The sequence below is a fragment of the Tachyglossus aculeatus genome, chromosome X1 (assembly GCF_015852505.1).
Source record: "Tachyglossus aculeatus isolate mTacAcu1 chromosome X1, mTacAcu1.pri, whole genome shotgun sequence".
Lineage (NCBI taxonomy): Eukaryota > Metazoa > Chordata > Mammalia > Monotremata > Tachyglossidae > Tachyglossus > Tachyglossus aculeatus.
Window position 1 is genome coordinate 103,653,017 of NC_052101.1, and position 26,493 is coordinate 103,679,509.

The window sequence follows — 26,493 nt, forward strand, 5'->3', positions numbered from 1 at the left end:
TCGCATCTCCTCCTGCCTTCAGGACATCTCCATCTGGATGTCCGCCCGCCACCTAAAGCTCAACATGTTGAAGACTGAGCTCCTTGTCTTCCCTCCCAAACCTTGTCCTCTCCCTGACTTTCCCATCTCTGTTGACGGCACTACCATCCTTCCCGTCTCACAAGCCCGCAACCTTGGTGTCATCCTCGACTCCGCTCTCTCATTCACCCCTCACATCCAAGCCGTCACCAAAACCTGCCGGTCTCAGCTCCGCAACATTGCCAAGATCCGCCCTTTCCTCTCCATCCAAACCGCTACCCTGCTAATTCAAGCTCTCATCCTATCCCGTCTGGACTACTGCACTAGCCTTCTCTCTGATCTCCCATCCTCGTGTCTCTCTCCACTTCAATCCATACTTCATGCTGCTGCCCGGATTATCTTTGTCCAGAAACGCTCTGGACATATCACTCCCCTCCTCAAAAACCTCCAATGGCTACCGATCAATCTGCGCATCAGGCAGAAACTCCTCACCCTGGGCTTCAAGGCTCTCCATCACCTCGCCCCCTCCTACCTCACCTCCCTTCTCTCCTTCTACTGCCCAGCCCGCACCCTCCACTCCTCCACCACTAATCTCCTCACTGTACCTCGCTCTCGCCTGTCCCGCCATCGACCCCCGGCCCACGTCATCCCCCGGGCCTGGAATGCCCTCCCTCTGCCCATCCGCCAAGCTAGCTCTCTTCCTCCCTTCAAGGCCCTGCTGAGAGCTCACCTCCTCCAGGAGGCCTTCCCAGATTGAGCCCCTTCTTTCCTCTCCCCCCTCGTCCCCCTCTCCATCCCCCCGCCTTACCGCCTTCCCCTCCCCACAGCACCTGTATATATGTATATATGGTTGTACATATTTATTACTCTGTTTATTTATTTATTTATTTATTTTACTTGTACATTTCTATCCTACTTATTTTATTTTGTTGGTATGTTTGGTTCTGTTCTCTGTCTCCCCCTTTTAGACTGTGAGCCCACTATCGGGTAGGGACTGTCTCTATGTGATGCCAATTTGTACTTCCCAAGCGCTTAGTACAGTGCTCTGCACATAGTAAGCGCTCAATAAATACGATTGATTGATTGATTGGCCCTCAGGCCAAAGGTGGGACTTCAATGGGTCTCATTTAAGCTTTTCAGGTAAGAGGAAGGAAGACATATTGTCATCCTATAAGGTTCATGTACCTATTTACCTCAGGATAATGGACTGGAAACACATTGCCTGCCTTAAGTAAAAGAAAGATGGAGCCTAACCTCTCTGAATTTGGAGATCACCAATGGGAGCCAATGGGCGGTCCTATTCAAGCAACAAGGGATTCAATTGAGCCATGTGCTACATAATGTGCATAAACAATCACTCACAAAGCATTTCTTTTGAAACACAATTTATGGAATTGTTCATCAGAAGCAGAAACAGCTTCAATTAGATAAAAGAAATGAGCCATTTAATTAATTTGTGACAAGTCCACGGGTGCCCAGAAAAACCAAATCATATCTAAAATTACTTGACGACAGTCCACTAGAGTAGTTGCTTTCCCTGTATTAAAAATGCATACAATTGACACCTTTTAACATTTGTCTTTTATCTGTCTAACCAAAAAAAAAATTGATTTTCTCAGTCAAAAGAAGAAAAACAAAGGAGCAGGTTAGTGCTACGTATGGCTTTTAGGAAGAGGAAATTGCATTAGTTAAGGGAAATGAGAAATTTTGGGTGCAGCTGTCACTATTGAAGTAAAACAAAAGGCAGAGAAAAGTGTTCTGATAATGCACAATTAAAATTATTCCTGTTTCTTCCCCCTCCCTCCCTAATTGCTACTTGTGTCTAGCCAAGATAAGCATTCCATAAACTGCTTAGTTCTCATCCTATACAGACTGCCTGCCATACAATTATGCATTATTCAGAGCCTTCTAGAGTTCCGGCCACTTAATAATGAATTTCACGGTTCAAAAAAAAACCCCGCTAAAATGTACAGTACTAGTTTTCCGTGGAAGGAAGAACCCATATGGTATTTTTACAACAGTTATTGTATTTCCTACAGAGTTTCATTATTTCTAATTATAAACTGGCTTTACTATCCATGGTAAAGGGACAAAATTACTTCATAATTTAATGTTTCATGTAACAGATCCCAACTCTAAGTAAGCAAGTTCTTTTTAGAACATATTTATCCTACCACGTACAGTGTAGTGGTTTTTAAGTGAAGGAAAACATGACTGCATTTGGATAATACTAATCATAATGAATGAATTAATGGAAACTATTTGTAAGACCCTCTTCCCTTTGTAATGTAATGTTTTTATAACTACGGAATGACTATCTGAACGAAGCACATTTTTGAAGAGATACATCTGGAAGCAAAATCAGGATGGGGACCATACTTGTATGAGACCAATCTGCTAAAGCAACAAGGTAACGAGAGTAGGAGTCGTATGGGCAATTAGATGAATTATTTTTGGAGCCATTTTCCATTACTCCAGCCGCTTAACCAGCTGGAGGGACTCTGATATGGTAGCCTTCTAAACCAACTAATTGTTTTATTCCTTAACCTCCAGAGTTCAAACCAACCGCTTCCACTCACATTGTTGAAAATTTGGCTCCGACCAGCCCCTCTTGGTTCAGTTAGGGTCAGTATAAATACAGTCCATCTTTTCAGGTCAACAGTACCTCCTCCACTGAGGTCCCTTCTCTTTAGACAGAAATCAGAGATGGAATCAAGTTGGAAGGAGCCCCTCCATTCAGGGATCCACATTGTTGAGATGTGGATAAGGCTTATTGAAGGAACTGGGATTTTAGGGGGGCCTAGGGAACATTTCCACCTCTCAGGGTCGCACCTGGAGAGTTTCCAGTACTCTACCAGTCTCAACTATGGGAGGGAGAATCAAGCAGAGGAATATCCATTGCATTCCTAGCTTGGGCAGTGGCTAGTGAGTGGAAGGCAATCTGTTACAAGTCAAAACTCACCTGTGCTGGGCAGCAGCAGCATGGGAGAGAGTCGAGGGTGGTGACTCAGGTTAACTGGGTGGAAGGAGGCAATGGTAAACTGCTTCCATATTTTTACCAAGAAAACTCTATGGATACACTACCAGAACGACTGCAGATGGAGGTGGGGCATTCCGGGAGAGATGCGTCTATGGCATCGCTATAGGTCGGACACGACTCGACAGCATAAACAACAGCAACAACAGGGAATATCTCTATGTGCCATCCCTGTTAGCATATAAACTGGAGGGCCTGGGTTTTAATCCTGCCTCTGCCACTTGCCTGCTGTGTGACTTTGGGCAAGTTGATTTCTCTGTGCCTCAGTTTCCTCATCTGTAAAATGGAGATTAAATACTTACCCTCCTGCCTATTTAGAATGTGACTCCTACATGCGATAGGAACTGTGCCTGATGTGATCATCTTGTAACCACCCTAGTGTTTAGGACAGTGCTTGGCACATAGTAATCACTTAAATACCATCATTTTTATTATTTTTATTCTTAGTGAGTAGTTTGTTAAGCATTCAATATATTTTCCAGTTATTAACAAAATATGTCCCATAAAGAAGGAATTAAAATTATCTGCTAAAATCTCTTCAATTATTTCATGAGATTACAAAGAATCATAAAATTATTCTTCGTGATAAGGTACTAATCATATGCTCATAACCAACTTTCTTATCCTTGAATTTTACCTTGGGAATCAACTAGAGACATGTTCCTGTGTGGGATTTTAGTTTTACGTAGTATGCAAAACTTAACATTTATTTTGGATACCCTGTCTCTTTTGATCAAAATGATTTTTCTTGGCAAAGAAGTTTCTAAATAAATACAAACACCCTTCTCCTGTTATTAATACTAGTTTTCATTTTTCCTTGCTTTACCAATGGTTTTATAATCAGTTAATGCTGTACAAACATCAAGAGTTTCATCCTACATCAGCAAGGAGGCTGATGCAGTAGTCAAGGTGGGATAGGATAAGTGCCTGGATCAGCATAGTAGCAGTTTGGATGGAGAGGAAAGGGAGGATTTTAGTGATGCTGTGAAGGTAGAATTGACAGGATTTTGTGCCAGATTGATTATGAGAACTGAGTGAGAGAGATGAGCTGAGGATAAAGCCAAGGTTATGGGCTTCTTGATTACTGTACATGCCTCTTTTCATTCATTCAATCGTATTTATTGAGCACTTACTGTGTGCGGAGCACTGTACTAAGCACTTGGGAAGTACAAGTTGGCAACATATAGAGACGGTACCTACCCAACAACGGGCTCACAGTCTAGAACAGTGAGACAGACAACAAAACAACACATGTAGACAGCTGTCAAAATCGTCAGAACAAATAGAATTAAAGCTATATGCATATCATTAATAAAATAAATAGAATAGTAAATATGTACAAGTAAAATAAATAGAGTAATAAATAGTTCTTGGTCCACTTCTGTTCTCAATCTACACTCACTCCCTTGGTGACCTCATTCGCTCCCACGGCTTCAACTATCATCTCTATGTTGATGACACCCAGATCTACATCTCTGCCCCTGCTCTCTCCCCCTCCCTCCAGGCTGGCATCTCCTCCTGCCTTCAGGACATCTCCATGTGGATGTCTGCCCACCACCTAAAACTCAACATGTCCGAGACTGAACTCCTTGTCTTCCCTCCCAAACCCTGCCCTCTCCCTGACTTTCCCATCACTGTTGACGGCACTACCATCCTTCCCGTCTCACAAGCCCGCAACCTTGGTGTCATTCTCGACTCCGCTCTCTCGTTCACCCCTCACATCCAAGACATCACCAAAACCTGCCGGTCTCAGCTCCGCAACATTGCCAAGATCCGCCCTTTCCTCTCCATCCAAACCGCTACCCTGCTCGTTCAAGCTCTCATCCTATCCTGTCTGGACTACTGCATCAGCGTTCTCTCTGATCTCCCATCCTCGTGTCCCTCCCCACTTCAATCCATACTTCATGCTGCTGCCCAGATTGTCTTTGTCCAGAAACGCTCTGGGCATGTACTCCCCTCCTCAAAAATCTCCAGTGGCTACCAATCAATCTGTGCATCAGCCAGAAACTCCTCACCCTCGGCTTCAAGGCTCTCCATCACCTCGCCCCCTCCTACCTCACCTCCCTTCTCTCCTTCTCCAGCCCAGCCGGCACCCTCCGCTCCTCTGCCGCTAATCTCCTCACCGTTAGGCCTCGTTCTCGCCTGTCCCGCCATCGACCCCCGGCCCACATCATCCCCCGGGCCTGGAATGCTCTCCCTCTGCCCATCCGCCAAGCTAGCTCTCTTCCTCCCTTCAAGGCCCTACTGAGAGCTCACCTCCTCCAGGAGGCCTTCCCAGACTGAGCCCCCTCCTTTTTCTCCCCCTCGTCCCCCTCTCCATCCCCCCGTCTTACCTCCTTCCCTTCCCCACAGCACCTGTATATATATGTATATATGTTTGTACATATTTGTTACTCTATTTATTTATTTTACTTGTACATATCTATTCTATTTATTTTATTTTGTTAATATGTTTGGTTTTGTTCTCTGTCTCCCCCTTCTAGACTGTGAGCCCACTGTTGGGTAGGGACTGTCTCTATATGTTGCCAACTTGTACTTCCCAAGCGCTTAGGACAGTGCTCTGCACACAGTAAGTGCTCAATCAATCAATCAATCATATTTATTGATTAATAATACGATTGATTGATTGATTGATATATACAAATGCTGTGGGGAGGGGAATGAGGTAGGGCAGGGGGATGGGGAGGAGGAGAGGAAAAAGGGGGCTCAGTCTGGGAAGGCCTCCTGGAGGAGGTGAGCTCTCCATAGGGCTTTGAAGGGAGGGAAAGAGCTAGCTTGGCGGATGTGCCAAAGGCGGGCATTCCAGGCCAGGGGAAGGATGTGGGCCGGGGGTCGACGGCGGGACAGGTGAGAACAAGGCACAGTGAGGAGGTTAGCGGCAGAGGAGCGGAGGATGCGGGCTGGACTGTAGAAGGAGAGAAGGGCGGTGAGGTAGGAGGGGGCGAGGTGACGGAGAGCCTTGAAGCCGAGAGTGAGGAGTTTTTGCTTGATTCGAAGGTTGACTGGCAGCCACTGGACATTTTTGAGGAGGGGAGTCACATGCCCAGAGCGTTTCTGCACAAAGATGATCCAGGCAGCAGTGAAGTATAGACTGAAGTGGTGAGAGACAGGAGGATGGGAGATCAGAGAGGAGGCTGATGCAGTAATCGATGACCTCCCTTCCTCCTGTCTCTCCCCTCTCCAGTCCATACTTCACTCTGCTGCCTAGATCATTTAAAAAAACCAAAACATGTTCGTTTCATATCTCTCCATTCCTTAAAAACCTAAAATGGTTGAGCATTTTTTTAAATGGCATTTATTAAGCACTTACTATGTGCAAAGCACTGTTCTAAGTGCGAGAAGCAGCATAGCTTAGTGGAAAGAGCATGGGCTTGGGAGTCAGAGGTTGTGGGTTCTAATCCCGGCTCCACCACTTATCAGCTGTGTGACTTTGGGCAAGTAACTTAACTTCTCTGTATCTCAGTTACCTCATCTATAAAATGGGGATTAAGACTGTGAGCCCCACATGGGACAACCTGATTACCTTGTATCTACCCCAGCACTAAGAACAGAGCTTGGCACATAGCACTTAACAAATACCATTATTATTATTACTATTATTATTTCTGCTTAAGCTCTACTCCCCTCTCCTTTTTGCACTGCCTATGCACTTAGACCTATACCCTTTAAACACCTGATATTCACCACACTCACAGCATTTTGAAACAAAAAATATAATGGCTCCAACAATCTTTAAATCTCTCATGTTCAGACCTCTTTAGAATACAACTTTAAACTATGAAGAAACATTTCTTAACATGCCTCAAACATGATATTAGACTATTATACATTTGGCCATTTTCTCCCTGACCTTTAAATTCTTTTTCATTTCCCCTATAGCTTGCCTTTAAACATGTGACCCTCTTTCAAAAATGGAATACCTCTGTAGCCTACATCAAAATTTTACTTCTTATATGTCTAATCTGGCTCTTATTGATTAGGCATTAGTCTAGGGAAAGTGATGATTTATGCAAGATGTGTGTGTGTAATGCACATAAACTTGTTGTTCAGCTACGTGTAAAGGTGTGGCTAAAAAGGACAATCTGTGAATCAACAGTACTTCCCACATAGTACATGCATGCAAAGAGACTGTACCCTGTTGTAATATGTGTTCATTTTTTTCAGTGTCTGGCACTGTTTAAGGTTTTGCCTTTTAGACTTGATATTTTCTCGAAACTTCTGATGAACAAAAGGTGTCACTTTCTAGACTGTAAGAGGCCAAGATGATCTGTATCAAAATTCTCTCCCAACATCAAGATCTCATGCTGCACTGCAGGAAGTTGTAATTCGCCCTATCCTTAAGCACTTTTTTTTGTCCCCCGCCTTGCTTCCAGACACCTTATTTAGCTCAAAATACAGTAGTTTAGATTTCCTGATATCATCCATCCTACACAGTCTCACCCAGGGAAGTGGCTTGAAGGTGAGCACCGTTTCAATGATGGTGGACTAAGTTGCAGTACCTCATGGTTTATGATCCTGCCTTTGGGATGGTAAGTATAACACAAGGTTCAATCAATCAATCAATCAATCAATCGTATTTATTGAGCGCTTACTGTGTGCAGAGCACTGTACTAAGCGCTTGGGAAGTACAAGTTGGCAACAGATAGAGACAGTCCCTACCCAACAGTGGGGCTCACAGTCTAAAAGGGGGAGACAGAAAACAAAACCAAACATACTAACAAAATAAAATAAATAGAATAGATATGTACAAGTAAAATAGAGTAATAAATACGTACAAACATATATACATATATACAGGTGCTGTGGGGAAGGGAAGGAGGTAAGATTGCAAGGTTGGTTGCAATGTCTAGAGTGTGCCCTAGACACACAACCATATGGAAGATGATAACAGCATTACAGCTTTGAGCTACAGTTCGATGTCATCATCATCATCATCATCAATCGTATTTATTGAGTGCTTACTATGTGCAGAGCACTGTACTAAGCGCTTGGGAAGTACAAATTGGCAACGTATAGAGACAGTCCCTACCCAACAGTGGGCTCACAGTCTAAAAGGGGGAGACAGAGAACAAAACCAAACATACTAACAAAATAAAATAAATAGAATAGATATGTACAAGTAAAATAAATGAATAAATAGAGTAATAAATATGTACAAACATATATACATATATACAGGTGCTGTGGGGAAGGGAAGGAGGTAAGACGGGGGGGATGTCGGGTAACTGATGCTTTCTGAGTGACAGTTCTTCTTAATTCAGTTTTCTACTTCCTTTCTATCAGTGCCTCATTGAGTGGTATGCTGTCCTGACAGTAGAAATTTGGTGTCTGCATTCAATTAGTATGACTATTATTATTCCTTATCCACATGGATGTATATAAAAATTGGTCGATTTCCTCGTATATCCTGCAGCTGCTCTTGCTCCACTTTAACACTGAACTCCCAGGCCTGGACTAGAGCTGGCTTAATACTTAGTTTAGCTCCCTCAGCTTTATGAAACACATAGTTATCCTACAACGTTTAGGTTCCTGCCCTCAGTTCCCGTCCCCCCTCCTTCCTTCTTTAATCTTCTTCGACCCCCCTCCACCTCCATCTACTCTCAGTGAGATGGGGATGACATCCAAATTTCAGATCCAGGCTTATAGCTGGAATGATATCGCTATCACAGTACCTCTTGAATGACTATTTCCAGAATTTTGATCGTACTCACAGCCTGTCATAGCTGACAGAATTGGGAGGAGTGTTTTTTTGTTCCGTTAGGACTGCTTGATGTTGCTGCAGAACTCCTTGTGGGGGACAGAGTTCCCAGTGAGAATTAGTGGCTAAGAGACAAAAACTCAACTCTATGCATACCTGCAGTGACCCATTCATTCAATCGTATTTATTGAGCGTTTACTATGTGCAGAGCACTGTTCTACATCCTTGAGACCACCCTGATGCATAATGATATAATCAGTGAAAGGTTATTGGTGAGATCTTGGATAGATACATCCTGGATGCTTTTTTCTTATACAGTAGATGGAAGGAAGTGTTGATGATCATGAGGTGATGCTTGGTGCTTTTACTAAATAGAGGCAGATGACAGCTGTTTGGTTCACCAATTCTGTGACTTTTCTCCACAGGCATGGGAGTCAGAAGCCGTGGGTTCTAATCCCAGTTTAGCAGTTTACCTGCTGTGTGACTTGGGCAAGTTACTCAACTTCTCTGTGCCTCAGTTCCCTCATTTACAAAATGGGGAATCAATACATTTTCTCCTTCCTACTTAGACTACAAGCCCCCTATGAGGGATTTGATTATCTTCAATCTACCTCAGTGCTTAGTACGGTGTATGGCATATAGTAGAGAAGCAGCATGGCTCAGTGGAAAGAGCCTGGGCTTTGGAGTCAGAGATCATGGGTTCAAATCCCAGCTCCGCCAATTGTCAGCTGTGTGACTTAAGGCAAGTCACTTCACTTCTCTGTGCCTCAGTTACCTCATCTGTAAAATGGGGATTGAGACTGTGAGCCCCCTGTGGGACACCTGATCACCTTGTAACCTCCCCGGCGCTTAGAACAGTGCTTTGCACATAGTAAGCACTTAATAAATGCCATCATCATTATTATTATATAGTAAATATTTTTCATTCATTCACTCAATTGTACTTATTGAGCACCTTCTGTGTGCAAAACACTGTACTAAGCACTTGGGAGACTACAATATAACAATACAACAGACACATTCCCCTGTCCACAACACCACAATTACTTTTATTATCCATGCTTTAGCATCATCAAGAATCTGCCCAGTGGATTGTCCAGGCAGACGCATGCACGTTGACGGCAAACCACTTTTGTTTCCTCCTCTCCCTGTCCCTCACTTTGACTTTCTCTCATCTTTGCCTTACCTTCAGTCCTAGCCCCTACCATTGGTCCAACAGACTCTGCCCGTTCCCTTCAAGTCCCATCAACGCGGACCCAACCGTTCTCCTCTTTCTCTTCCAACTTCCGCCCTCTTTGGCCTCCGTCTGCTCTCCTGTTCGGTCTCCTTACCTGAACTCTTGCTGGCTCTGTATTGATATGAGCCCTGCTTATCTCCTGGCCTCTTAGTTCCTCACTACCTCCAGGCTAACTGCTCTGCCTTTGTCCTTTCCCTGTTGACAACTTGGGCCCTGGTTCTTCCCACTGAGCTCCTCTATCGTCCTTGCGAGTTCTCTGGGCCCTGCTCCCCATCTCTGCTTTTGATGTACTCCTCTGGGTTCCTCTATCCCCATGGTCCCCATCCATGGTTTCTGGCTTTGGCCTGCTCTTTCCTGGGTGGCTGCTCGCCCACTAACCCCCTCTTCTCAATCAATCAGTCAATGCTATTTATTGAGCGCTTACTACGTGCAGAGCACTGTATTAAGCACTTGAGAGAGTATACAGGAGAAACAGCTCGGCTTGGTGGAAAGAGCATGGGCTTGGGAATAAGAGTTCATGGGTTCTAATCCCAGCTCCGCTACTTATCAGCTGTGTGACTTTGGGCAAGTCACTTAGCTTCTCTGTGCCTCAGTTGTTGTTGTTGTCTAATGCTGTCGAGTCGTGTCCGACCCATAGCGACGCCATAGACACATCTCTCCCAGAACACCCCACTTCCATCTGCAATCATTCTGGTAGTGTATCCGTAGAGTTTTCTTGGTAAAAATATGGAAGTGGTTTACCATGGCCTCCTTCCACGCAGTGAATGAGTCTTCACCTTCGACTCTCCCATGCTGCTCTGCCCAGCACAGGGGAGTTTTGACTTGTAGCACATTGCCTTCCACTCACTAGCCACTGCCCAAGCTAGGAATGGAATGGATATTCCACTGCTTGACTCTCCCTCCCATAGTCGTGACTGGTAGAGTACTTGAAGCTCTCCAGGTGCGAACCTGAGAGGGGATGCCTCAGTTACCTCATCTGTAAAATGGGGGGGGGGGGGTTAAGATTGTGAGCTTTGTATCAACCCCAGCACTTAGAACAGTGCTTGGCACATAGTAAGTGCTTAACAAATACCATCATTATTATTATAATACAAAATGATTAGCTGATATATTCCCTGTCCATAATGAGCTGATAGTCTAGAGGACTGTATCTCCGGGCCCAGATAGCCTAGTCTGCCCACTGCCATCTCCCCAATTAGGCTCTTCTGACTCCCCCTTGCCCGCCTTCCTCCTAGGATCTGACTTCACACACGAACAATACATGTGAGGGATGAACTACGACGTAGATGTTGCTTTCACTTTTTTAAATGTGTTATTCTTGGAAGAAGAGTGGTAGGGAAATACTCTGCTGGATAGGTTAAAGTTTTCATTTTCCAGGAAGTTAATTGTGAGGAACCTTTAGAGAATTTATGAAAAAAATCCAATAATCTAAAGATGTAACAGCTCTCACATGCATTGTGAGCTGCCATTAACAACGTCACTTACACAGTTCTACTCTATGGTTAACATTTTGATGTATGAATCAGGTAAAAGAAGTCATTTAGTGAGTCAATCTTATTTAATGAGTGCTTGCTGTATTAAGAGCACTATACTAAGCACTTGGGAGAATACAATGTAACAATTTAACAGACACATTCCCTGCCCACAATGAGCTTGCAGTCTAGAGGAGCTGGACTGTAAATACGAACAATATTGGTTTTTCTCCTCCACATGGGCAATTAGCTGCTAATATTTTTCCCAATATAGTCTGTTGGAAAACCATAAATGTCATCCAACTAAAATGACTAAGGATAGTAAGGCCTGGGTTTAAGAAACTGTTGGGCTGAATTCTACAATTGAAATCTGTGTCTGCAATTGTTCTAAAACCATTAGCATCTAAACCCATATCTTCCAAAAAAGAATGCAGGATGATTTACAATGGTCCCCAGTGGTCCAAAGTGTAAATGTAGCTTCTAAAATGCCCTCAATGAACTTCTAGGTGCATGTGCTAGCAGCAAGTTATTTAGGGAGAGTACAATATAACAATATTAACAGACCTATTCCCTACCTACATGAATCATATTCGGAAGATGAAACAAAAGAGTTAGATAGGCCTGTTGTAGCATGCACCGAAATATAAACGTTTTGTAACAATCTCAAATTTAAAGAGCTATGCAGTAGCCTCATATTCAAATATAATAGGACAGCCATGTTTTACCGAATGAGTTCTCCAAGGGAGTATAGATGGAGACCAAGAACTGAACCATGAGGGACCGCTACAACTAGGGGGTGGGAGGGGGAGAAGGAGCTTATGAAGGACACTGAGAATGAGTGACCAGAGAGATAAGAGGAGAACCAGGAGAGGACAGAGTCAGTGAAGCTAAGGTTGGATAATGTATTGAGGAAAAGAGGATGGTCCACAGTGTCAAAGGCAGCTGAGAGTTCGAGGAGGATTAGGATGGAGTAAGAGCTCCACTGGATTTGTCAAGGAGGAGGTCATTGGTGACCTTTGAGAGGGCGGTTTCAGTGAAGTGAAGGGGGTGGAAGGGGGTGGAAGCCACATTGGAAGGGGTCCAGGAGAGAGTTGGAGGAGAGGAATTTGAGGCGAGTGTAGATGACTCGCTCCAGGAGTTTGGAGAGGAAGGGTAGGAGGGAGATGGGGCGATAACTGGAGGGGTCCTTGGGGTCAAAGGAGGGTTTTTTTTAGGATGGGGGAGACGTGGGCATGTTTGAAGGCAGTGGGGAAAAGGCCATTGGAGAGTGCGCAGTTGAAAATGGTAATTAAGGAGGGGTGAAAGTTTTTATAAGGTGAGAAGGAAAGGGGTCCGATGTGCATATGGAGGGGGTGGCACTTGAGAGGAGGCAGGAGATTTCAAGAAAAGTTTTGACCAATTTGAGGAAAGGCTTAATTAGATCTATTACCCTGTACAGAAAAGTAATAACTAAACCAAAGAATACTTCTAGAATATATGTCATGTAAATGATAAAATGAGAAGCATCATGGCTTAGTGTAAAGAATAAGGGCTTGGGAATCAGAGGATGTGATTTCTAATCTCTGCTCCGCCACTCATCTGCTGTGTGACCTTGGGCGAGCCACTTCTCTGTGCCTCAGTTACCTCATCTGTAAAATGAGGATTAAGACTCTGAGCCCCACGTGGGACAACCTGATTACCTTGTATCTACCCCAGCACTTAAAACAGTGTTTGGCACGTAGTAAGCACTTAACAAATACCATTATTATTATTATTAAAATTCCTCCTTATTTGTGGCTGGGGAATTTATTTTATTTAGCCTTGTGATTCAGAGCCAAATAATTTTTAACAGAGTTCAAAAATGTATTTCCACTACACAGAATGTATTCCTTTTAGGGATTGAAACAGTCAAAATAGGTTGCTTGAAGGACGGAGTTAAAAGTACCATTGACCATTAACTGTCATTTAAAGATGAGGCTACTGCAGTCTTAGCACATTTCACACCGGATTTCATACTGAAATCAAGACATAAAATTGAGTTATGATGGCTTAAGTCACTAAGTTGACACTTTATCGTCCGTCTGACTATGGCTCCTGGCAGGAGAGAGCTACCATCACACCTCACCTACAAATGGGTTTGTGCCCACTGAAAATATCTGAATAGCAGCAGCAGCCATTACAGAGACACTGATAATCTTTCACTACAGGGGATCGGATTAATCAGCCTAATTATTCAAGTATTAGTTTCTATGAATGCAGAATAATTACTGATCGTGTTCAAATAAAATAAAACCAAGAGCCCAACGGTCAGAGTCCTAGTGGACTTGTTCCATTCACAACTGGGCTATGAGTCACGAAAAATGAGAGTCCTGTACAAATTGGGTGGGAAACAACATGGCCTAGTGAAAAGAACGTGAGCCTAGATTCATGGGACCTGACTAATCATCATCAATCGTATTTATTGAGCGCTTACTATGTGCAGAGCACTGTACTAAGTGCTTGGGAAGTACAAATTGGCAACATACAGAGACAGTCCCTACCCAACAGTGGGCTCACAGTCTAAAAGACTAATCCCAGCTCTGCCACTTGTCTGCTCTGTCCCTTGGGCAAGTTGCTTTATTTCTGCCTTAGTTTCCTCATTTGTAAAATGGGTATTAAAAACCTGTTCTCCCTCTCCCTTAGACTGTAAGCCCATTTTCTAGACTGTGAGCCTGTTGTTGGGTAGGGACCATCCCTATATGTTGCCGATTTGTACTTCCCAAGCGCTTAGTACAGTGCTCTGCACACAGTAAGCACTCAATAAATATGATTGAATAATGAATGAATCTAAGTCCCTATGGGACAGGGACTATGTTGGACCTGATTATAATAATAATAAGGATGGCATTTATTAAGCGCTTCCTATGTGCAAAGCACTGTTCTAAGTGCTGGGGAGGTTACAAGGTGATCAGGTTGTCCCACAGGGGGCTCGCAGTCAATCCCCATTTTACAGATGAGGTAACTGAGGCGCAGAGAAGTTAAGTGACTTGCCCAACGTCACACAGCTGACAATTGGCGGAGCGGGAATTTGAATCCAGGACCACTGACTCCAAAGCCCGTGTTCTTTCCACTGTGCCACGCTGATTATGTGGTATCTACCCCAGCGTTTGGTACAGTGACTGGCACATAGTAAGTACCTAACAATTACCACAATTATTATTGTTACGTAAAACAAATTTTAACTGCTTTCGGCCACTTGCCCCTCCTGTTGAGAGAGCAAGGGAATAATTAGGAGTGCAACTGAGTTATTTTCAAAACGTCAGGTCCAAATAAATACTGGATTCAATTGAAAAGTTGAGTTGTAGATCCATGCTCAATTTTTACCTGACTTTTATAAGTTCAAGTGCGATGCACTTGAAAATGTCAGGAAGAGTTCTTTTATGAAGCTGCACACAACTTTAGCAGTACAGACCATTCTGAAGTGGTATTTGAAAATCCAGGTGCTAATTCAGAAAGGAGCTGTGTTAGGAATATCTGAGTGCAAAGGAGAGGAAATGCCAGGTGCAAATCCAATGCAAAAATAAGCTGGCAATTTATTTATGCAGATCAACAGTGAGTGGAAATTTCCAGACACACCAGAAAGAAGCCCTCATTCAGAGCCCAGGAAAATGTAATCTAGAAAGTCAGAGCTTCATGATTTGCATATCAGACTTTTCCCCTCCCTGCTTCTCTCCCTGCCCATCATATTCAACCACATGTTTTCTAGTGGCTACTTTCCACTGCTTTCATGTATCCCCTATCCTTAAAAAAACCCCCTCCCTTTACCCTACGACTCCCTTCACTTTTTGCCCCATTTCCCACCTCCTATTCTTCCCCAAACTCCTCGAGTGAGTTGCCTACACTCATCACCTCACTTCCTCTCCTCCAACTCTCTCCTTGATTCCCTGCAATCTAGCTTCCACCCCATTCACTCCACAGAAATTGCCCTCTCTAAGGTCACCAATGACCTCCTTCTTCATTCATTTATTCATTCAATCATATTTACTGAGTGCTTACTGTGTGCGGAGCACTGTATTAAGTGCTTGGGAACTACAAATTGGCATCCTATAGAGACGGTCCCTACCCAACAATGGGCTCACAGTCTAGAAGGGGGAGACAGGCAACAAAACAAAACAAGTAGACAGGCATCAATACCATCATTATAGCTATATACACATCATTAATAAAATAGAGTAGTAAATATGTACAAATAAAATAGAGTAGTAAATATGTACAAATATATACAAGTGCTGTGGGGCGGGGAAGGGGAGGAGGAGAGGAAAAAGGGGGGGCTCACTCTGGGAAGGCCTCTTGGAGGAGGTGAGCTCTCAGTAGGGCTTTGAAGGGAGGAAGAGAGTTAGTTTGGCGGATATTTGGATGGAGGGCATTCCAGGCCAGAGTTTGGACGTGGGCCAGGGGTCGACGGCGGGACAGGCGAGAACAAGGCCCAGTGAGGAGGTTAGTGGCAGAGGAGTGGAGTGTGCGGGCTGGGCTGGAGAAGGAGAAAAGGGAGATGAGGTAGGAGGGGGCGAGGTGATGGAGAGCCTTGAAGCTGAGAGTGAGGAGTTTTTGCTTGATTCGAAGGTTGATAGGCAACCACTGGAGATTTATGAGGAGGGGAGTGACATGCCCAGAGCGTTTCTGTACAAAGATAATCTGGGCAGCAGGGTGAAGTTTAGACTGAAACGGGGAGAGACAGGAGGATGGGAGATCAGAAAGGAGGCTGATGTGGTAATCAACCTTCTTGCTAAATCCAATGGCCTCCCTCCACCCTAATCCTCCTCCATCTTTCTGCTGCCTTTGAAACTGTGGAGCACCTCCTCCTGGCAATGTTATCTTCCCTTGGCTTCACTGATATCGTCCTCTCCTGGTTCTCCTCCTATCTCTCTGGTTGCTCCTTCTCGGAGTTTTCATCGGCTCCTCCTCTGCCTCCTACCCTCTATCGGGTTCCTTCAAGTCTCGGTTCTGGGTCCCCTTCTATTCACCATCTACACTCACTACCTTGGAGAACTCATTCACTTCCATGGCTTCAACTATCACCACTACCCCGATGACTCCCAAATCTATCTAGCCCTCCAGCCCTGACCTCTCGCATTCTCTGCAGTCTCACATTTCCTCTTGCCTTCAGAACATCTCTACTTGCGAATCAGCATGGCCTAATGAAAGAACATCCGCCTGGGAGTCAAAAGACCTGGGTTCTAATTCCAACTCTGCCACTTTTCTGCTGTGTGACTTTGGGCAAGTCACTCAACTTCTCTGTGCCTCAGTTACCATATATGTAAAATGGGGATGCAATTCTAATCCCTCCAATTTGGACTGTGAGCCCTATGTGGGACAGGGATTGAACCCAATCTGATTATCTTGTTTCTATGCCAGCACTCAGAACCGCACTTGACACAAAATAAATGCTTAACAAAATAAAAATATCCTGCCAACACCTCAAATTTGCCCTCCCCAACTCCTCCTGACCACTGGACTGTAAGCATGTTGTGGGCAGGCAATGTGCTTGCTAATTCTCTTGCATGGTACTCGCCCAAGCACTTAGTACAGTGCTCTGCACATAATATGCACTTAATAAATGCCGTTGATTGATTGATTCCCACCCACACACTGTAGACAACACTACCATCCACACTGATGCACAAGCCCATAGAATTATCCTCAACTCATCGCCCTCATTCAACCCACAGATAATAATAATGATGGAATTTATTAAGCACTTACTATGTGCCAAGCACTGTTCTGAGTGCTAGATTCAACAATCTGTCATGAAATCCTGTTGGTTCTATCTTCACAAAACCTCTAGAATCATCCCCTTCAATAGAGAAGCTCTGTGGCTCAGTGGAAAGAGCACGGCTTGGGAGTCAGGGGTCATGGGTTCAAATCCCATCTCTGCCGCTTGTGAGCTGTGTGACTGTGGGCAAGTCACTTAAGTTCCCAGCACTTAGAACAGTGCTTTGCACATAGTAAGCGCTTAACAAATACCATTATTATTATTATTATTCTCTGTGCCTCAGTTCTCTCATCTGTAAAATGGGGATTGAAACTGTGAGCCCCAGGTGGGACAACCTGATCACCCTGTATCCTCCCCAGCGCTTAGAACAGTGCTTTGCACATAGTAAGCGCTTAACAAATGCCATTATTATTATTATTATTATCTCCATCCAAACTGTTACTACACGGTATAAGAACTTATTTCCTGCTTTGACTACTGCATCAGTCTCCGGGCTGACTTCACTGCCTTCTGTGTCTCCCCACTCCAGTCCATACTTCATTCTCCTGCCCAGATAATTTTTATGAAATGCCACTGAGTCCAATCTCCGCACTCCTCAAAAACCCTCAATGGTTGCCCATCCACCTCTGCCTCAAACAGAAACTCCTTACCATCTGCTTCAAGGTATTCAATCACCTAACCCCCTCCTATCTTTTCCTGCTGATCTCCTCCTACAACCCAGTCTGAACACATCACTCCTCTAACACCAGCCTACTCTCTGTACCTCGATCTCATCTATCTCACTGCTGAACCCTTGCCCACATCCTCCCTCTGGCCTGGAACTCCCTCCTCCTTCTTATCAGATCATCACTCTCCCCTCCTCAAATATAACACTTCCTCCAAGAGGCCTTCCCAGACTACACCCTTAATTTCTCCTACCTCTCCTCTCTGTTGACCATGAAATTAGCAGTAAACCCCTTAAACCCTTTGATACACGCTCCAGTCCCACAGCCTTATTTATATATCCTTATACTCTACTATTTCCCCCATCTGTAATTTATTTTGATGTCCCTCTCCCCTTGTAGACTGTAAACTCCTTTGGGATTGGATCCAGTCAGCTTCATTGCATTATACTCTCCTAGGTACTTAGTACAGTAATCTGCACACAGTGAGTGCTCAATAAATATCACTGAATGACGGATTGATAAGGTTGAATAATGGATTTTCCTGGGACTGACAGGGGTGAGTCATGTTACACTGAGCCAAACTCTCTGAGGGCTTCCCCCACTCTCTGGCTGCAATTGAAGCATTTATGGAAGATGCCGTAACTCTTACAGGCAGGACTCTTTTTTTACTATATACTGGAAAGATTAACCTTGAACACCCTAACTCTTGAGTTGTTTATATTCTGGAGGGTATCTAAGTTTAGTTCTGCAGAATTATAGGATCAAAGGTGTGGTACACCTTTGCACTCAACCCCATATCCTAAATTTAACCAGCCTTCACATTTTGGGAGAATTGAGCTAAAGGCAATACACCATATTTTTTGCCCATTTCATAGCCCAATCCTATCACAGCCATTCCAAATATTTAGTACGCTAAGTAGAAAATTTGCTAAATGGGACCCTGGTAGCCTGGAGGGGCCAATGTTGTTCATGAAAATGCCTTGTCATCAATGAAGAGCTTTCCGATGATATAAATAAGCATTTTCTAAAGAAAAGACCCAGCGGGATACATCAGGTCAAATAATACTAACAAAAACAATACCTATTATTACTATCATGATTATCAAGTCCAATTTCTTTTGGACTCTTGGAAACCTACAAGTATACACAAACATACCTGGCCAAAGAAAGCAAATAGAAATGTTTTAAACTGTTTTCTTTCATAGCCTAAAAATCAAAGCCATCCAAAAACACCACTCCATCTTTTGAAAGAAAATTACTTAGGAACACCCTTTTCCAATTACTATTCATTTCTGCTTTCCTTGGCTAGAGATGGCCAAATGGATTTTTCTGAAAAATCACACCAACGCCTCACTCTGAAGCTGTCACCTTGTAAGTCAAATTTCAGCCCAGGGCTACTTTCTTTTTACAGCAGAGAAGTAAATCTCTTACAATTGGGGATTATAATAGAAAACTCTCAGACAGACCCTTAAACATAACCGTGCCTGTAGGTGCTACTGTAAATTAATCAAGGAGAAAGTCACACATCAGACTACGAAGCATTTAAAACATGGATTCATTTCACAGAAATGGAGTAATATAGCAGTCTTCAAGGAAACCAAAGGTATTACAGATTTCATATAAATTAATCCATCTAATTCCAAAAGCCGATAGGCCACCCCAATTGGAAAAGAATAAAATGATTTTTTAATCACTTCAATCTTTGTTAAGTATTTCATGCTTTGAATAAAAATTTTCTAACTGCCTCAATAAGACTGACTTTGCTCCAGGGATTTCAACAATTGTTATATCTTGAGTGGCTCAGTGGAAAGAGCCCGGGCTTGGGAGTCAGAGGTCATGGGTTCAAATCCCGACTCTGCCGCTTGTCAGCTGTGTGACTTTGGGCACATCACTTAACTTCTCTGTGCCTCAGTTACCTCATCTGTAAAAGGGGGATTAAGATTGTGAGCCCCACATGGGACAATCTTATCACCTTGTATCCTCCCCAGCGCTTAGAACAGTGCTTTGCACATAGTAAGCACTTAACAAATACCAAAATTATTATTATTATTATTTTGTACAGCTCTAGTCTCAAGGTTTCACTTGAACTGCCACTTAAAGAAAGTAGTTGCATAGAGCCTGAGCATGGGAGTCAGAGGACTTGGGTTCTTATCCCAGCTCCATCACTTGTCTGCTGTGTGACCTTGGTCAAGTCACTTCACTTCCCTGGGCCTCAGTTCCCTCATCTGTAAAACGGAGATTAAGATTGTGAGCCCCATGTGGGACGGGGACTGTGTCCAACCTGATTACCTCTGATCTTAGAGCACACAATCTCCTTGCCTCCTCCTACCTTTTTGATACTTTTGGCATGGGAGGGAGGATGGAAAGAAGGGAAAAAGGTGGAAAAAGACAGAACCTTTTGGAAATTAAAACTGAACAATAACCACAAACATTATGAGGTACAGGTATAACCCACAATACAGCCATGATATGTTCCTTGAAAATGTGGACATATAATGAACTGTTGTATTGTGGGACATCCTTTCTTAAGCTTCTTGATAGCAGGGATCATCCTGCTAACTCTATTGTACTCTCCCAGATATTATTGCCTGACTGTCTTCCATGTTATAAATTGAAATCTATTCCAAAACCTCTGGGAAAACACTATAAAATCATTACAGGTACTACATACTGTTGCATTAAACATCACAATTATTGCTTAATCTTTTTAAAGTAATTCAAAGCATAACATCACAGCATTAGCTACATGAGGAGTTGTAGTATGATGTTACCAACTTGTACTTCCCAAGCGCTTAGTACAGTGCTCTGCACACAGTAAGCGCTCAATAAATATGATTGATGATGATGATGAGGAGGAGGAGGAGAAGCAGTGTTGCTCAGTGGAAAGAGCCCGGGCTTTGGAGTCAGAGGTCGTGGGTTCAAATCCCGGCTCCGCCAACTGTCTGCTGTGCGACTTTGGGCAAGTCACTTCACTTCTCTGTGCCTCAATTACCTCATTTGTAAAATGGGGATTAACACTGTGATTCCCCTGTGGGACAACCTGATCACCTTGTAACCTCCCCAGCGCTTAGAACAGTGCTTTGCACATAGTAAGCGCTTAACAAATACCATCATCATTTTTATTTTTATGCTTAGGTGATGGTCAAAGTAACACAGCTTTAGTAAGTGGGACATGCAAGGAGAATGAATAATGTATAGACTGTCCAGCAGCTGCTATAAGGTGCACTGGAAAGAGGCAAAGTAAGCCCTCAATAAATGCAAGTGATTGAGGCAAATGCTTTAGCACAATAAGGAATTATCTTTCCATGCACACAATGTGGAGGAAGATGTTGGTCACGCCATGGGTCTTTTCAACCACATCTGCATGAATGAAGAATGCCATGATAGAAAATGAATATAGCTGCACACACTCCTTTCACCTTCTCTCTAGGAGGTCACACTGATAAATAATTAGAAAAGCAGCTTGAGCCTAGGTGTCAGAAGACCTGGGTTCTAATCCTGGCTCCGCTACTTGTATGCTGTGTGGCTTTGGGTGAATCACTTAACTTCTCTAAGCCTCAGTTCCCTCATCTGCAAAATGGGCATTCAATAACTGTTCTCCCTCCCACTTAGACTACGAGTCCCATGTGGGACCTGATTATCTTGCATCTAACCCAGCGCTTAGTACAGTGCTTGACACATAGTTAGTGCTTAACAAATACTATCATCACTACTATAAGGCCACTGTTTGGGAATATATGATTAATTAGATTAATGTTAGGGTAAGAGGGAGAACTCAGGAAAGTTTGCTGTACTGCTTAAGTAAAACAATGTACATTTAGTGTACAATAGATGAAATGAGTGAGCAATAGATCACAGTAATCCAAAAACGATGCAACCTGTAATAAAAAGATAAAGTGACATTTTTTTTGTGAACATTCACTTAAGTGAAAATCCACTGAAGTATTTTTAAGGGAAGGTGGACTTTGAGTACACAGCTGCACCCAGCAGTGAGGTAATGGGCAGTGGTAGACAAGTGGGCTTAGAAGAAAGGGAAGGAGAGAACTTGTGCTTTGTTTTTCCAAATGGTGATCAAACCCTCGCAGAAGAGAAGCTTTTTCCTGCCAACTTTTTATCTTGCTATTTACATAAAGACTTAGGCAAGGGATTCCATTCTCAAATATTTGTGAATAAGCAGATAGAATTACCAAGGCCTAGTGAGAAATTTAATACTTCTCCTCAGTCCAGGGGGAGATTGGATAAATGCAGCCTGGCACTTAACTTTAATTTAAGAACTTCAGATTTAATTTATGCCACAGCACTGAATAGAAGTCATCTGTGCTGAATTCTGTCGTCTGACACGAATACTGAAATAATGTTATCCCAGCCTAAAATGGAACATAAAATAATGTTTGAAGGTTTCATAAAGTCTCATGTCATATTTGGATGTTTCACACCGAGTGTGCATAGTATGCCACTATATGATATTTAGCAGGATTTTGCAAGACAGCATTTATGAAGTAGCAAACATTATAAATATATTCATGATGGAAAATAGCACAACCCAAGTTATTGTTTCTTAAGAAAAAATTGGAAAGATATATTTAAAAAAGAGAATACACTGCAAGCTACACAATTTACCAGCCCGAGGAAAGAAGATCTACATTTATTTTTGTTAGAGATCGTTAGATTTGTTAGTCACTTTGGTCAAAATACTATTCACTTTTTTTTCCTTTAAGGACCATAGCCCTGTTGACAGCAAAGGTGCTAATTAATGGTTTCTCTCAAGGGCATACGTTACCAGTAAATAGCATGATGAAATATTAACAGCTAAGAACTTAGCAAGCAGTAGGGCCTATTTATTTAATTCTCAGTGTTCATAAGAAAGAACTACAGAGCTGGTTTTGGTTAAGCAGAGTGGAACTTTGATTTTCTGACTCCAAAGCTAATCATATATTAAATTTACTATGTTACCTTAGAACGTACCTTTATCTCTTGCAGCAGAAATGCACCAACCTCACCTTTTTGTGGATATTTTGTTTCTCTATGAGTGCACAGATTTGCTAAGGTTTAATGCAACTCAAAATGGCTTCTCTTTGATCCTCATTACTTGTTCCTAAAACATATTGGCTGACATCTTATTGAAACAATAGCTTAAGAAAAGCTTACGGCATCTGTAGGAGTCGCACCAGTTGCTAAAGAAATGGAGTTATCAGGGAGAATTACGGAAACCTGTTGCTAGAAATATTTTGGGAAACCCATCGCCCTAACAGTTCACCTCAGAAATGGAGACTGTCGGGAAAGAGGAAAAACTTAATAGTTCACTGAACCATCTAAACTCAAGCTCTTCTATCAGGGGCTATGATTGTTGTCTTTTGAATTTGGATCTTTAGTTTTTCCCTGAGCAATGGTAATAGGCAGCTTGAGAGGATTCATTAAAGACTGGGGAGTCAATTTCTACTTTCTGTATTAACAGAAACATATGTAGACCATTCAATAGCTATTGCTAAAAGAATAAAGACTGAAAGAAACCAGGTATGAAATAGGTAGGGAATATCTGAAACAGCCAAATTATTCTCAATGGAAAATTTAATGTCAGTATTATGATCGGTTATTAAGATTAGAGGTGTTCATTCGATCGTATTTATTGAGCGCTTACTGCGTGCAGAGCACTGTACTAAGCGCCTGGTAAGTACAAGTCGTTGTTCCCTGCACTTCTCTGCTGAAACTGTAACATCCTCAACTGATTTGGAGCACACACAAACACAAGCACCATCTCTGTACACCATCACTGTAGTAGAGGAGCAGATTGCTGAGAGACGGCAGTAGCAGACAGACCAACGTGATGCGAGACACTTCGGAGATGGGTAATGCTCCTTTGGAAGAGATTTTTGAATATCAGGATCAGGCACATTCGAAAACAACAAGCAGTGGCAAACACATTATCGGAGCAAGTTACTATCATCACAAGGTCACGGAGTTGGACGGCGTGCCATCAGACTTATTGAGCACCTACTGTGGGCAGAGAACTGAGCTAAGTGTTTAGCAGATTACAATAGATGTAAAAGACAGGGTTCCTGCCTTTCCAATCCATCGACGGTATTTGAGTGCTTACTGTGGGCCCAGTACTGAGAAGCAGCGTGGCTCAGTGGAAAGAGCCCGGGTTTGGGAGTCAGAGGTCATGGGTTCTAATCCCGGCTCCACCGCTTGTCAGCTGTGTGACTTTCGGCAAGTCACTTCACTTCTCTGGGCCTCAGTTACTTCATCTGTAAAATGGGGATTAACACTGTGAGCCCCACGTGGGACAACGTGATCACCTTGTATCTCCCCAGTGCTTAGAAGAGTGCTTTGCACATAGTAAGTGCTTAACAAATACCACCATTATTATTATTATTACTGTAATTAGCACTTGGGAGAGTATAATACAACAAAGTTGGTAAACATGTTCCCTGCCCACAAGGAGCTTACAGTCTAGAGGGGGAGAAGCGCAGCTAGAAACTCATAGTCAGTAAGCATCGCCTTTTGATCAGTCAATGGCAGGTACTGAACCCTTACTGGGTACAGAGCACTGTACTAAGCAGTTGGGAGAGTACAGTACAATAGTGTTCGAAGACATGATCTGTACCCTTAAGGAGCTAGGACACAAACACACAAGTAAATGCAGATGTGTGCGATTACATACACCCACACATACACACATGTGCACACACACACTCAGAGAGGCAGAGAGAGAGAGGGAGAGAGGAGAATCAAAGGCAAAACGTGAGAGAGAATGAAAGACAGAATGTGAGAATGAGGTAAGGCAAGGTAGCAAGAGAGGAGAGCGTGTACCTCCCATATGCTTAAGGCTAAAATACAGATGGGGTAATAATAATAATGATAATAATAGTATTTGTTAAGTGTTTACTATGTGCCAGGCATTGTTCTAAATGTTGGGGTAGTAGATACAAGCCAATCATGTCGGTCACAGTCCCTGTCCCATAGCAAAGCAGCGGGGCTCAGTGGAAAGAGCACAGGCTTGGGAGCCAGAGGTCATGGGTTCTAATCCCACCAACTGCCACTTGTCAGCTGTGTGGCTTTGGGCAAGTCACTTCACTTCTCTGGGCCTCAGTTACCTCATCTGTAAAATGGGGATTAAGACTGTGAGCCCCTCTTGGGACAACCTGATCCCCTTGTATCCCCCCCCCCCACTTAAAACAGTGCTTTGCACATAGTAAGCCCTTAAAAAATGCCAGTATTATTATTATTATTATTATTACTATTGTTATTATTATTATTATTATTATTGTTATTATTATTATTATATGCGGTTCACAGTCTTAATCTTCTTTATACAGTTGAGGTAACTGAGGCACAGATAAGTTAAGTAACGTGCCCAAGATCACATAGCAGACAAGTGGTGGAGCCGGGATTAGAATACAGGTCCTTCAACTCCTGGGCCTGTGCTCTATCCACTAGGCCAAGCTACTTCTTATTGATTGATAATTATAATAATAATAATATTATTATGATATTTGTTAAGTGCTTATTATGCACCAGGCACTGTTCTAAGCGCTGGGGTAGATAAAAGGTAATTAGGTTGTCCCATGTGGGGCTCACAGTCCTAATCCCCATTTTACAGATGAGGTAACTGAGGCACAGAGAAGCTAAGTGACTTGCCCAAGGTCACACAGCAGACAAGTGGTGGGCCCAGGATTTGAACCCATGTCTTCTGACTCCCAAGCCCGTGCTCTTTCCACTAAGAGCCAAGCTGCTTCTTATATGTAATATGTAATCAGTAGAATAGATCCTAGAATTATCATCTACTTAAAATGGTTTATCTATCAGTCGATCATTGGTATTTATTGAGCAATTACTGTGTGCACAGCACTATATTAAGTGCTTGGGAGAGTACAATATAACAGACTTGGTTGAAACGTTGCCTTGCCCTCAAGGAGCTGACAGTCTAGAAGGGGAGACAGACATTAGTATGAATAAGTAAATTACAGGTAGGGAAAGCAACCAAGTATAAGGAAATGTACATTAGTGCTGTGGAGTGGGATGACGACTATCAAAGTGCTTGGAGGGTATGGACCCAAGTGCATAAGTGATACAGAAAGAAGGGAAAATAGGGTGGGAGAAGATTAAGAGGTTAGTCAGGGAAGGCTTTTTGGAGGCAATATGATTTTTGTAGGGTTTGAAAGATGGGGAGAGTAGTGGTCTGTTGGATGTGAAGGATCACGTACTCACCAGTACTGTGTTGTGAAAGAAAACACTGTTTTGTGACAGAATCTTTTGCATTTCAAAGAAAGTAACGGAGAAGATAGACACTTCTCTCTCAATGGGTTGAAATACGCCATATACCCAGAAGCATGAGTCTCAACCTACAACAGTTAAATGCTACAGAGCAATTTATTAAAAATACTAAAATTCCTTACTGTATTTTCACTTTTTGACAATGCGATTTCACAGCAGATTAAAAAAAAATTTCTATGTAAAATTCCAAAAAGAATGCTACCTGAATAAACAACTACTACAGCAAAATAAGCCTGAGTGAAAGATGCAGGAACAAAATCACAAAAAAACCCAACACAAGAGAAGTAGGTGTGGTTCAGATGTGACATCTAACTTTACAAATTCATATTATTTTAGTCAGAGTACCATATGGATCCAAGGG

The 26,493-nt window shown here is 43.0% G+C and overlaps 1 protein-coding gene and 2 non-coding genes across 3 annotated transcripts in view; 1 reads left to right on the plus strand and 2 right to left on the minus strand.

Annotated features, from left to right (window-relative positions):
• The window catches only part of CNTN4 (contactin 4), a 910,670-nt gene that overhangs the window by 338,730 nt on the left and 545,447 nt on the right, over positions 1-26,493 (minus strand). The window lies entirely within an intron of this gene.
• Positions 2,833-2,970, plus strand: LOC119920352. The gene has a single exon (XR_005448105.1). It is a non-coding gene; the product is annotated as a small nucleolar RNA SNORA7 (small nucleolar RNA).
• Positions 10,811-10,948, minus strand: LOC119920518. The gene has a single exon (XR_005448259.1). It is a non-coding gene; the product is annotated as a small nucleolar RNA SNORA7 (small nucleolar RNA).